The following is a 15,367-nucleotide window of genomic DNA, read 5'->3' on the forward strand; positions in this document are numbered from 1 at the left end:
TGACGTCACCAAGGCCTGGACCACAATTTTCCTATTATCTATTGTCAGAAGTGGAAGACATTTCTTTAAGATACACAATATACCAAAACAGGTGCCAACCAGAGTTTGGACCTGGGTCTTCATGGAACGGGCTCAAGAAAAACACCTAGCTCTCTCACGGATGTCTGCTCTATGTGAGACGGTGATAACTCTTCTGGTCATCATGTATTCCAATTACTAACTGCCGGTTGGCCAAAGAAGACGATCTTGGATGTATCCGGATTACATTTCAGCTGATTCACCCAGAACCACTGAAACACCTTTGTAAGACATGCTCTGATGTTAACACCGTCAAAATCTGTTCCTTTTTCGCAGGTGAAAATCAATTGTGTGTCATCCGCGTAGGATATAATCTTAGCACCGTTTGCCTCTGCCAATGATGCCAAGGGGTACATATATAGGTTAAAAATAGTCAGGCTAAGAATAGAGCCCTGGGGGACTCCTGCATTCATGCAGGGCAATGAGGCTGAACAAGGGGGAAGCCGTATTTTTTAGGCTCTGTCCAGCAAAAAGAGGTCAGCCAGGCCAGTGCTGTCCCACCAATTCCCAGATTCCTCAATCTGTCAATGAGTCTCTCATGAGGGACAGTATCGAATGCTGCAGACTGATCAAGTAATATCAGGATGACCCTACCGCCCAGATCCAATTTTTCTCAGATGTATTCAGTCACTTCCAACAGGGCAGTGTCAGTGCTAGAATTAGCCCTGAAGCCAGATTGGGACAGATGCGGCAGATTATAGCTTTCTGCGTGAACTGAAATGGCTTTGTTCACATGTTTTTCTAAGACTTTAGAGAGAGCTGGAAGGAGAGATAATGGCCCATAGTTGGCATGATCATTGTGATCTGCAGAAGTTTTTTTTTAAAAAGTGGTAAGATTTTGGCCTGCTTCCAAATATATGGCACTTACCAGCAGAGAGAGAAGAATTCAGTACCTTACTTAATGTAAAATTAATTGTGGGGGAAAGGGAAGCCACTAATTTAGCGGGGCAGGCGGCTATTGGAGAGCCGGACCTGAGACCTTTAAGGTAAGTGAGCGAATCGGCTAATTGCATTTTCAGGATCTCTGATAAGATCGGAGTCAGCAGAACGTCAACCTTTCTGAACAAAGGTTGCTGTATCACTTGGTACTCTTCTGTCTTATCCAAGAAAGATTGCTGAATTAATTCAATCTTATTATGAAAGGATAGTGGCATCTGCTTAGTCCAGTCCGCTGAGTGGGGGGATTCTTTCTTCATACCCGAAGGGGAGGTGAAAGATTTAACAATGTTGAACATTTCCTTTCCCTTATTTCGGGAAATTTCTATCTTTGCCTGTAGATAATTCCTTTTGGCTTCTTTCACCTGAAGGTAGTAGGATTTCCGGGCAGTCTTATAGTTCTTCGTCTCTTCCAGAGAATAACGTTTGTGCCATTTCCTTTCAAGACCTCTGCATGCCCGCTTGCTTACTCTCAGGGGTTCGTTAAACCATGGAGCGGACAGGAGGGTCCTCCTTAAGGTGTGAGAGGACAGCGGGGCATAGGCTTCCAGTTTGGACCTCAGCCAGCGTTCCAATGCAGTGGTGTCAAGTTCAAGATTGCCAGAAGGCATTAGTGCAGACAAGTCCAGAGCCTCCACCAGCATGGGGAGGGATATTTTTTGGAAGGCTCTAAATTTGTGCTCAGTCCTAATGGACATGGGCCGGGAGCCTGAGCCAAGACTCCTTAACTTAAAATTGATAAGAAAGTGGTCGGACCAGGAGATGGGGGACGGAAGGTCAGTCACTAATTCTGTACTACAGAGTATCTGGTCAAGGGTGTTGCCCAAATTATGTGTAGGAGCAGAGATGGACAGAGTCAAATTACAAGCTGCCGTAATTTCAGTCAAGGAAAATATGCTGAGATCCATTGGCCTATCCATATGTAAGATACAATCACCCAGAAGGAGGAACTGATCATATTTGATAGTGAGGGGGGTAATAACTTCATTCAATGACGGCATGAAATTGTCAACTGCTCCTGGCGGTCTGTATATTAGTATCCCAGCTAAGCATTTGTGTGGGGAAAGGGCACAGCGGAAACCTAGACACTCAGCTCCCTCAATCGGGTCTAACGAGAGAGGTTTACAGTCTAACTCCAATTTAAAGATAATAGCCCCACCGCCTCCCTTCCCGTTTGAACGGTCTTTCCTTAGGATTTTATACCCCCAGGGAATTGCTGGAGCGGGTAGTACAACATTTTGTATACCCCCCCATTCTGCATGTTTATATTAATCTGAATAATCAACTAATAGTAATCTTATTAATTGGTTTGCAGTGAAAGACTTATTAATCATATTAACAAAAGATTTACACGTGGGAATTGCACTTTGCATGGCTAAACTAATTGTACGCATACTAATAATAGAAAATTAGAATATTGCATGATACATGTTGCTTTGGTGATGTAATTGTAAATTGTGCTTTATTGAGTGAGTATAAACGCTTTGGATGTTGCTTTCTGCTAGATAATTACTTACACATAAGGGTATTAGCGAGGGATTAACATTTTATTAGTCATTTCTATGATTTAATTACGTTTTTTTGTTTGTTTTGCTTAAGTTGCCCATTTCGGCCTAGTCAAAATGGCTGAACGAGACATTGAACGTGACTGCTCCTGACAACACAAGGTTCTGGGTGAAGTGGGCATGCGTCACCGCCAGCAACAGTGGCCTGGTCCTGACCCTAGGAGATGAAGTTCTAGTCAAGGTTGCTCCGGGAACTTCGCCAATAATTATACAAAGGACTGTCTTAAAACCGGAACCAGCAAGTGCAATGAATTCATTTTGCAGACTTTGTGAGAACTTTACCGTTCGACCCCAAGATGACCAATCAGAACTTTCTAAAACCCCAATCTTGATACTTTTTGACATTATTTTCATTATAAAAGTAGGTAGGGAATTGAACTAATGGCTCACACTCTTCTTTGACGAACTTGATTTCCTGACGTTATGCTGACGGAGAGGACGGTGACACTGCTGGACAGCTGTTATTCTGAATCTTTGAGAGACTGAATTGCGGCCTAACTTTGATGAAATTAAAGGATTTTTCCACGACTTGACTGACTTAGAGGACGACTTTTAGCCAGATTAGGTAAATATGATGTTCTGTGGTTCTGATGATGACTTCTAACAATTTGAAAATTTCTTAGATAAAAGATATTTGATCAATTGACAAATGTTTGGTGTTGATTATTTGAAGAAGAAAATCTAGATTAATGAGTAAAGTATAGATAAATGATTGTGTTCACTAAATCTATAAAACAACTTAAATGATTCATCTCCTTATGAGAGGAATTTCTCAGGGTTGGAGTCAATGCATTTAGAGTTAGGTAAAGATATTCCTTTCATGTCAGCGTTTCTAAGCTTATTCCTCTAGGGAAGCAGATCAACGCAGTATGAGTGTTGGTGTTATGGGCCCCACCAATGAATGTATTTGAGTGAATTCACTATTGAAGTATTTGGTCTGTGTCGAAGGGGGAATTTGATATTCCATGCTGCAACAGTTTTTCTGGTAGCAGTATGATGGTTTTTATTGTTTTGGGTTGGTGAATATTTCTTGTAAATAAGCTTATTGAGTATTGGTTATTGATATTGGTATATGTACTAACACTCTATGTGATTCGTGTTGAGTTATATGTTGTTTGCATGGCTTCTGGGATGTAGGAAGTCGGAAGTTTGTAACGGTTCCGTAGTAGAGCAGAGGTAAGCGATGCTCTCGGGAAAGACGGAACTGTCGTTTCCCCTATAGGTACACAGGGAGAAACGTGTAACGATTGAAGTTACACGATGCATTGTCTGGGTTCGATTCAGTGACATCGTCGTGAGTTGCCATTAGAGACATTTTCTGTGTGAAAGAAGTGTGTATGATAGCGAAGGTTACCTGTGAAATTTTGGTCTTAGGTACCAGGAATCCAAATGGCATTCCGATAATGCTTATCACTGGAAAGGTAGCAGGTGTTCTCTGAGCTTGCTAGAAGGACAAAGTAGAGGTAGGCTCTGCTTTGTTAACGTATGTTATAATTCTGTTGTAGGGCAGACAGTTCGCTGTCCTCGGGAAAGACAGAATTCTGTGTGAATGTACTACATTTTCTAGTGTGAAAGTGCATGAATGTAAAGGCATTCGGGTTAATTGTGAAACTCTAGTTTTATTTCTCAGGAGCATTGGGTCTCCAACTATGTGTCTTAATTCTGGAGAAACGGTTAGCTAATTTTTGTTAGCAGGGTAAGGTAGAGGGATGTGCTACTTTATCAACGGAAGTAACGATTCCGTAGTAGGGCAGAGGTAGGCGCTGCTCTCGGGAAAGACGGAATTCTCGTGAGAAAGGTCTATTGCTATTCTTTGGTTAGCAAAGCGGACAATGGTGGTGTTTTTATGTTGTTACTAACAGAATTGTAAATTTGAAACAAAAACGTACCGAGCGGATTTTGTGAAGGAGGGGTAGACAGGAGCAGGAGCTGCCGCAGCGGCTGCTGACGTCAGAACGACCGCGCTGGAATTGGACAGTCGGTCAGGAACGTAAAACGCTCTAGATTGGTGCGTTAGTGTGTGCCGCGCTAGGAGTGGAGAAATACAGGGTGACGTAGACGCTCCCTATTGGTGCGTTAGTGTGAGTCGCGCTGGGATTGGAGAATTGGAAAAGTGACATAGACGCTCCGGATTGGTGCGTTAGTGTGAGTCGCGCTACGATTGGACAGAATAGCGGTACAGTTGCAAGGAGAGACTAGTGATACATGGAAAGAAAGGAAAATGTATTACGATCCATCAGATAAGGAGAAAAAGTCTTGGTTTGGTAGAATTAAAAAGTGGTTTAAGAAGGACAAACCAATTGTAACTAGGGAAGGACAGTTACTTCCTCCACCGAAAACCCCTGCATCCTTCATGGTTGCGAAATATGGGTATCACACCTGTATTTGGTTAGATAATTGGGTCAAATATACTGAAAAAGACGGAGTGTTGGCTTTTCCAGAACATGGTTCATTTAATTTGGCAGTTTTGAGAAATTTGAGAGAGAAAATGAGGAATTTAGAACCAAGACCTAGACCGACTCAATTTGAGGCATTGACGGAGTGGGAAGACGAGATGCATGACCGAGAAAGACAGAGAAATGGTAGAGGATATAGGTACCTCTTTGGCAGATCATACGGACATGAGACGTATGATGATCGAATGAGAAGGTGGCGGAATGCGAGTATGACTGAGGGTTTGTTTTCCGTAAGAACTGCAGGAGAGAATGAAGGAAGAAAGAGGCATAATGTGGAATCGAGAGGGTATGGAGTGAATGAATCAGAGGATGATGTTCTTGATGATATGTTCTATAAGAATCCACCTCCATATCGACCCGAACCAGAAATTTTAACCCCAAGTGCCCCAATGAAAGAAATAGTATGAACCATAAAATCGGATCCAGAGTTCCAAGATTTGGGAAGAAACAATTCCATTAGAGAGGAAGAGAAAAAGTCTGGAGGTAAAATAAACGATGAAAACTCAGCAGAACTAGCAAAAACGACCCTAGAATTAACCGAGAAAATGAGAGAATTGACTAAGAATCTAGAAGCGGTAACCGTTCCAGTAACGATAGGTCCAATAATGCCTATTTTTGATAAACAGAAAGATAGCACACATTGTTTGAAAGTCAGAAAGAGAAGCCAGTAGGAACATCTACAGAGGAATTGAGTGAATGGTTGAGAAGCTTGCAAAAGAAAGACAAAGAATCTCAGTCAATAGATGTGGCTAAACTATGAATGGTACTGGAAGAATTAATAGTAGGAACTATCCCGACAGAAAAGTTAAAAACTTACCAAGATGAGGAGTTGTTATTTCTGAGTAAAAGCGTAACATGGAGAGCAAAAAGTCTCCATGAAAGATTAGAAGAAGTGGCAAATGAAATGGGTATTGATATTGAAAAGGTAAAGGCACTACAGAAACCCTATCGAGTAGATTTCACTGAAAAAGACATTGAAAACATGAATACCACAGGACGAATAGGTCAGATTAAAGAGATAATTATTTTGTTGAGAAAATGGGGAGATGTGGACAAATGGAAAAGCAGATGGTATCGTAAACGAGATGAAGTTTCAGACAAAACGTTTTCAGCTTACCCTGTGACGGAGAAAGAGAAGGTTGTGACAGAATGCCCTATGAGAGAGATTGCAGGAGGAGGATATGTGCATGTCCCATGGACTAGACAGGATATTTTGTCATTTACGAATGACTTCCCTCGACTGCGTGAAAAACCCGTCGAGTGGTATAGACAGGTGGACAGATTTGTAAAATTATCCAAAGTATTGTGGATTGATCTAAATAGCTTGTTTGACATTATAGTACCAGCAGATCCATGGACAGAGTGCAAAACCATGATAGATTGGCCGACACAGGAATACCCAAGGGATCCAAAAACAGGGGCTCCAGACCCCGAGGTAATGAAGAAATATGAACAGCATTTTTTAAAAACAAGGTACCCCCTAAAGAGACAGATAGGGTAAAAATTGACAGAACACATAAGGAAAGCAAAGAGTCAGTACATGCCTATTATGCGAGGTTAATTTTAGACTTTAAACAATTCAGTGGAGATGAAAATCTAAGTGACAAGGATTTGAGTCATTTCGTATACAGATTTGTATATGGTCTTTGTCCAGAAATTAGTGAAATGATAGAACAGCATACGGTAGATTGGCAAAATAAGAAAATAGATGAAGTACTGAGACATGCTAAATATTTCAGTGATTAAATTGAAGCAAAACAGCGAAAACTGAAAGAAAAGGCTATGTGGGCACAAGTAAAGGTAGCAGAGAGACAGGAAGCTCAATTAGCGGAACAAGCTGGGTCAAGACAAAAATGTAATCCTGGGAAAAATAAAGGGAATATCGAGGAGGCTTAAAAGAAATGTCCATGTCATAATTGCGGTAGGATAGGGCATTGGAAATCCGAGTGTAAATTTTCTCCGAGTACTAACGATGAAAATGCATCATTGAATCCACATGTGCAGAATGAGGTGAGTGGTCAACAGCAACGACAACAGCAGGTTGTAACACAACAGAATCAGGTGCCAAACCACCTTTTCCACAGAACAAAAATTGCCAGAAGTATAGTAAAGAGAATGGATTCTACAACGAAGAACAGGTAAATAAGCTGCAACGCGCTAGCGCTGCTTCGCAGTATTGGCTGCAACGCGATGAAAGCGATTCAGAAGAGGGTTATTGATGGTGTCGAAGGGAGGAAGAAGAGTGCATACTTGGCGGAACTCTAGAAGTAGACCAGACAGGCCCATTTGTAGATGGAAAAGTTAATAATGAAAATATTACTTTCCTAGTTGATACTGGTGCTACTCGATCAACTGTTAGATCAACTGATGTCAAGAATCTTCCTCTCTCGGATGAAACGATCCAAGTAGTTGGTGTATCCAACAGAACCAGTGAAAGTTAGTATAGGGAAATTTTCTGAAATGCACCGGTTCGTCGTGTGTGACACCAGTCCTGTGAACTTGTTAGGTAGAGATTTATTGTGCAAGATGAACTGCACCATATTTTGTACTCCAGATGGAATAGCCTTTGAAACACCAGATGATGATGTGCTGTATAAAATGACAATGGCAAACAGAGAGAAAGAGGTTACAGGAACATATGCTAAATTTAACCATGACAAATTACCAAAAGGATTAAAACATTCTGTTAAAGCAGAAGTTTGGGATTTCACTGGAGAAGATGTAGGATTGATGAGAAATGTAGACCCTGTAAAAATAACTGTAAAAGAAGGCGTGAGTTACCCAAATGTCCCACAATATAAATTGACACCTGATATAATCGAAGGAGTTACTCCTGTGATTGAGAAAATGATAAAACAAGGAATCTTGAGAGAAATAATGAGTAGTCCATGTAACTCACCAATAATGGGACTGAAGAAGCCTAGTGGGAAGTTTAGGATAGTGCAAGATCTTAGAAAGATAAACAAAATTGTTGTACCATGTTGTCCCATTGTACCGAATCCATCTGTGATTTTATATCAGATCCCTCATGACGCAGAATGGTATACAGTGATTGATCTGTGCCATGCTTGCTTTTCCATCCCATTGCACCATGACAGTCAGCAAATTTTTGCATTTCGTTTTGGTGAGCGTATTTTGGCGTGGTGTCGAATTCTACAGGGGTATACAGAAAGCCCCTCAATATTTAATCAGCTGTTGAAGAAGTCTTTGGAAAGTCTAGAAATGCCTGAAAATTAATTCTGTTTTGGTCCAATATATCGATGACCTGCTTGTGGCATCGAAAACTCGTGAAGCTTGTGAGGTAGACACAGTAGCCTTGCGAATCATTTGGCAGATGGAGGACTAAAAGTGTCACCATCGAAATTACAATTTTGTAAGAAGGAAGTACAATATTTAGGACATAACATTGAGAAACGACACAGGAAAATAACTATAGACAGAATTAGGATCATAAAAAGAGTGAGTCTACCAATGACCCAAAGAGAAGTGAGAATGTTTCTGGGAATGGTTGGATATTGTCGTCAGTGGATAAGCAATTTTTCATTGATGGCAAAACCGTTGGTACGATTGACAAGAAGTAATGTGAGAGATCCTATTGATTTGAATAAAGAGGAATTGACAGCATTCAAAAGATTGAGAGAAGGATTGTGTGAAGCGCCTGCATTAGGAATGCCTGATTATGGCAAAGCATTTGAGTTGTATTGCAGTGAGAGAAATGGATGTGCACTCTCTGTTCTAGTACAGAAGCATGGAAAACTGAGGAAACCAAATGCGTATTTTTCATCCATGTTGGACCCAGTAGCTGTAGCCCTTCCTGGGTGTTTGAAAGCAGTAGCTGCTACATGTCGAAGTTTGTAACAGAGTGAGGGAATTGTGATGGGATATCCTGTGAAAGTGTTTGTACCTCATGATGTGGAGATCCTTTTAACAAGGAGTCGTACTCAGTATATGATGCACAGCCGACTGACTAAGTATGAAAAGGTAATATTGGGTGCAACAAATGTGAGTCTTGTGAGATGTGTGAATGTGAATCCTTCAACATTGTTGCCAGATGCAGAGAATGTGGAAGTAAGAGATGAAGCAGATCATGACTGTTTGGATGTACTTGATTTTTGTACAAAACCACGACCTGACATAAAAGATGAACCCTTACCAGAAAGTGATTATGTCATGTTCGTTGATGGATCTTGTTTGAGGACAGATGATGGAGTGCTGAGTGCAGCGTATGCGGTATGTGCAGTTGCAGCAGTGATGGAAGCATCCTATTTGAAAGGAGTAAGATCGGCCCAAGTAGCTGAACTTGTTGCCCTGACCAGAGCATGTAAGATTGGGAAAGGTGTGAGAGTGACGGTGGTGACTGATAGCCAGTACGGCTATAAGTTAGTCCACAACTTCGGCCAAAATGGCTGCAGAGAGGTTTCCTAACCTCAAGTGGAACTCCCATTAAGAATGTTGAAGTGGTTGGAAAGTTGCTTGAGGTGATACAGCTGCCTAGGCAATTGGCTGTAGTAAAATGTGCTGCCCATAGTCGCAGTGGTGACTACATTGCCACTGGTAACAAATTCGCTAATGATATGGCGCAATATTGTGCACAAAATCAGAATTCAATCAATCGGGCAAAGGAAAAGGAATTGATTTCTTGTTTCCCAATGTTTACTAACACTGTGGGAACATGGGAAGAGGTAAGACAATTGCAGGAAGAAGCAGGAGAGGAAGAAATAAAAGAGTGGGTAAAAGCAGGATGTTCACCAAGAGAGAAGGATCATGTGTGGGTCTATCGAGCTGGAAGACCAGTTATGCCTGATAGCATGATGTCTGCCATGGCACGGATGTATCATGGACAGGGACATATAGGGAGAGACGCCATGATTAGGTCCTTCAAGCAGACTTGGTATAATGCAAAATTCAGACTTGTAGCAGAAAGTCTTTGTCAGAGATGTCTAATTTGTCAGCAATACAATCCAGGAAGAAAGACAGTAGTGAGTCTAGGAACAATAGGTCGAGAAGGAGGGCCTTTTACCAGAATGCAAGTGGATTTCATTGAGATGCCTCCTTGTAACAGGTTGAGGTATGTTTTGGTTATGGCATGTCTATTTTCCAGGTGGGTAGAGGCGTTCCCAACAAGAAGAAATGATGAAATGACAGTGGCAAAATTACTGTTGAGGGAATTTATACCTAGATTTGGGTTCCCAGTAACAATTGAATCAGACAGAGGAGGACATTTTCATAATGAGATCATAAAACTGATATGTGAAGCATTGAATGTACGACAAAAACTACATTGTGCCTACCGAGCAGAGGCTTCTGGTGTGGTGGAACAGATGAATGGTACTATCAAAAACAGAATAGGGAAAATGTGTTTAGCCACAGGTATGAAATGGCCCGATGTCTTGCCTCTGGTACTCATGACTATTAGATCAATTCCAGACAGAACTACTGGTTTGAGTCCACATGAAATTGTCGTGGGACGAGCCATGCGCCATGTGTTTATACCAGTCAACAAGCTGATGACTATAACTGATGACATGGTGTTGGAATACTGTAAAAGCCTGGCTGACGCAGTTCATTCTGTGTTTCATCAGGTTGGAGCGGATGCCACCACTCTTGAAAAGAAGCCAACTCATGATCTAAGCCCAGGGGACTGGGTAAGGATAAAAGTACACCGAAGAAGAAACTGTTTGGTTCCCAGGTGGGGAAAACCAAGACAAGTCATCTTGACCACAACAACAGCTGTGAAGTGTGCTGGATTGAAGAACTGGACCCATGCAAGTCATACTTTGAGAATTCCAAATCCAGTCGACAGCAAAGAGAAGGAGTATTTTGACGAATCAGAATCCAGTACTGAGTCAGATGACGTAGAGCCGAAAGACAAAGAAAACCCTGAAAGGGGGGAAACAGAGCCAAGTTTAACTTTGGTCCCCAGAAGTAATTCCCTGAGGAGAAGGTTACAGGTTTCTGATACCAGTTCAGACTCAGAGACAGAACAAAGAGCACATTCTTCCAAGAAAGAACAAGGGAAGAACAAAGAAAAGGACAGTGGAGAGACAATAAAAGAAATCCATGAGAAGGAAATGCCAGATGAAAGATTGAGAGAAATTCCACCTGAAACAACACCATTAGATGGACAGGTGCCGGATACAGAGAGAGAGGGAAAGATTATTGCGGAATACCCCTGAGGAGGTGTAGGGAACTCCAACATCCAGTTAGAAGCAGGGACGATTAGTCAGCAGGAAGATTGCGTGTCGGAGATTCGAGGAGGGACAGAAGTAGGGAAAACAAAAGAAGTGGTGGAAAAAGAAGCGGTTGAGAGTAAAAAGCTATTTGAAACAGAGTCAGAGGAAATCGAAGATGAAATACCAGAAGGCAGAGTTCTGAGAAAGAGAGCTTGGAGGACTGAAAAGAATGATAAAGGGAGTAAATTGAAAAGAGTGGCAAAGGACGAGGTTTGGCAGAATAAAATAAAAAGACTGAGATATCGACTGACACGTGTAAATTCGCCAAGGGCTGAACAGGTGAATGAAGTGACAAGTCAGGAAAAATCGAAAGGAGAAGAAACAACAGTGGTTAAAGAAAGCAAAAGAACAAGGAAACCTAACCAGAAGTATAAATCACCGGAATGGACATATGTGGACATTAGAAGAGGCGGATAGCCAAGGAAATCCAGAGTTGGTTGTACCGGAAGTGGTTGAGGAAGACGAAGAATCGGAAATCCTGAGAGTTATCTTGTCTGATATTGGAGAAGAAGCGGATGTTCAGGACAACCTGTATGCTGAAAACGAAGGAAAGGTGAAAGATGATGAGATGCCAAACTGAATGAGACAAGAAAATTACTGATGGAAAGACAATAAAATACTGAAAAAGACAAAAACTGGTAGAACCACGTAGGTGCTTAGATCCTTGGGTTAGAAACTAGTTGTGAAGTAGAAGAGGCTAAGTCAAAAGACACGGCTCATTTTAGCTAAGATGGCAAACATAGAAAGTAGCAAAAGAAGATGTACCTTCTTTAGAAGAGGGTGCAAAATGTGTTGTTGTTGTACAGGATTATTAATGCTTCTTTGGAGTATTCTCGCTCTACTAATTTCATTGAAAGTTACTATGGATACATTAGAAGGACATAGTGATAACATAACTAATATAGGGAAGATTCAAAAGGTAGTTCCGACTAGAATATATAGAAACTATTTACATAAAGACAGGCTTATAACATATTTTTCTAACAATGTGTTTTCAAAATTATTGTATGAATATCTAAAAACAATGGACGTAAGGGATTGCTATGTGTGTATGCAGTTACCTGCATCTGTATCTGAAGGAGTGACTTATCTTCACCTTCCAGTAACATATGGAATAACATGTAGTGTAATAGCTAGTTTATTTTATCAAACAGGTAAATTAGAGTATTATTTTTCAGATGTAGATACTATATTTTCACAAGTACCGGCAATTAACAAACTAAACAAGGTAAAACCTGCAAAGGTATTAGGTGAATTTTTCCTAGAGACTAAAGAACTAACATTAGAATACATATTTAGAAATAATTTGACTTGTAGTTTAAAGAAAGAGGAGAAGACATTTTTAGATATGGTTGAAGAAAGGAGATTGAAAATGCAAAGAAAGGCTTCAGAAGGGAAAGTGGAGAAAACAGTTCGGGATGTAGAAATGGAGTAACACTTGAAAGGGGAAACGAGTCCAACTATGGCTTTAGATTGGCCTCAGAAAGGGAAATGTGTATAAGAAGGAATCAAACAGCGTATGATAATTATTTTGTAGGGAATAGTGAATGCCATGATACATACCGAATCGTGGGAGGATGGGGATTTAAAGGTGGAAGAGATCCAGTCTTTACAGGACTGTATTTCATTTGTGGGAACAGGGCATATTATCGTTTGCCAGACCATTGGTATGGCACATGTTATGTTGGCCTGGTGTTTCCAAAGATTTTTCATATGGATAGAGGAGAAGATGGTGTACATAGTTTAGGTAGATATTTAGCACGTAGCAAGAGAGAATCTTGGACTGAAATTGTGGGTGATATTTTTGGAGCACTGATACCCGCAGTGGGAATATCTCTGAATGCAAACAAAATTAGAAGACTTTCAACAGTAGTGGATCGCTTGTCAACAAGCACCACTGGAGGATTCTTATTGTTAAATACTGAAATGGTTGCCATGCGTGCTATGGTAATGCAATATCGAATTGCCCTTGATATTTTATTGGCAAAAGAGGGTGGAGTCTGCGGAATGCTGAAAGTTCAACATTGTTGTACTTACATTCCTGACAAAAGCAGAGATTTAAAAATGTTACAGAATTGCATGACGAAATTGTACCACTGGAGGTTGAAGGTGTCTGGGAAAAGATTGGTAAGAAAATATCAGCTATTAAAGACTTTGGTGGCGATTACGATCCTGGAAAAAAATTCCCCGTACGACTCGTATCCGGTCTTTTTACCGCACGAATCGTACAAGTGCCGTACAAACTGCCAACTACGATTCACATGGGAAAAAGTCCATACGAATCGCATTGGGAATAATTCCCCACACGTCCTCGGGTCGGAAAATGTGTCCGACACGTCCCCGGACGATTTACCGTACAAATGTGAAAAGTGAAGTCCGACCGCGCAAGTACGATCCATCCCGTGCATCCGATGTTACAACCGGATGGAAAAAACACAGTCCGCACCGAACTCCTATAGCAACCATGGAGACATGTGCCCGCATACGCACCCAACACCCCCCCCAGCCCCCGTATGTACGCGCCCAACTATCCCCCCAGGCCTCTTACGTACGAGTCGAACCCCCACCCGTGTATGTACACCCGTGTATGTACGAGTCGAACCCCCACCCGTGTATGTACACCCGTGTACGTACGAGTCGAACCCCCACCCGTGTATGAACACCCCCGTACGTACGAGTCGTACCCCCACCCGTGTATGAACACCCCGTACGTATGAGTCGAACCCCCACCCGTGTATGTACACCCGTGTACGTACGAGTCGAACCCCCACCCGTGTATGTACACCCGTGTATGTACGAGTCGAACCCCCACCCGTGTATGTACACCCGTGTACGTACGAGTCGAACCCCCACCCGTGTATGAACACCCCCGTACGTACGAGTCGTACCCCCACCCGTGTATGAACACCCCCGTACGTACGAGTCGAACCCCCACCCATGTATGTACACCCGTGTACGTACGAGTCGAACCCCCACCCGTGTATGTACACCCGTGTACGTATGAGTCGAACCTCCACCCGTATATGAACACCCGTGTACGTACGAGTCGAACCCCCACCCGTGTATGAACACCCGTGTACGTATGAGTCGTACCCCCACCCGTGTATGTACACCCGTGTACGTACGACCCGTACCCCCACCCGCGTATGTATGGAGCGTACCCCCACCCCAACAGTGTATGTACGGACCGTACCCACACCCGCGTATGTATGGAGCGTACCCCCACCCCAACCGTGGATGTACGGACCGTACCCACACCCACGTATGTATGGAGCGTACCCCACCCCAACCGTGTATGTACGGCCCGTACCCTCACCCGCGTATGTATGGAGCGTACCCCCACCCCAACCGTGCATGTACGGACCGTACCCACACCCGCGTATATATGGAGCGTACCCCCACCCCAACAGTGTATGTACGGCCCGTACCCTCACCCGCGTATGTATGGAGCGTACCCCCACCCCAACAGTCTAAGTACGGAGCGCACCCCGGGCCCCAACACCAGCACCTTCACCCAACATCGCGCATGTACGAGTCGTACCAAGCCAGAGACAAGGACAGCACTGTACAACAAAATGGCCGATGTACACACCGTACAGATGCTAAAAACACACGTACACAACCAGGACAAAGCAAAACAACACAAGAAGACTCCATTCGAATCGCACAAAGCCACAAACCATGTCCAACAAGCACAAATACAACATATTCACTGTCCTGCAATTGCCAAACTCCCAAACAGAGGCCCAAAACACAACCACTCCTTATAACACACCCACCCAAAGTTCAAACACAGCCACACCCACCAATGGACCAATAAAAAGGTCCAACACACACAAACCATGATCCTTTGCAACAGACCCACTGCTGCCAGACCACACAGAGAAACAACTGCACCATACTACAACCTCCACTACACCTTACACCTGCACACCTTCACACACCCACCTTCACAAACACCCCCTCATCACATTCACACACACACCTGCACAACCACACCCACACACCCACAACCATCCACACCCACACCCCCCACAACCATCCACAACCGCACCCCTCACCATGCCCACTAACAAAAATCCAAAGTTCACTAGCCAAG

This window comes from Triturus cristatus, chromosome 7, assembly GCF_964204655.1.
Source record: "Triturus cristatus chromosome 7, aTriCri1.1, whole genome shotgun sequence".
In the NCBI taxonomy this organism is placed as follows: Eukaryota; Metazoa; Chordata; class Amphibia; order Caudata; family Salamandridae; genus Triturus; species Triturus cristatus.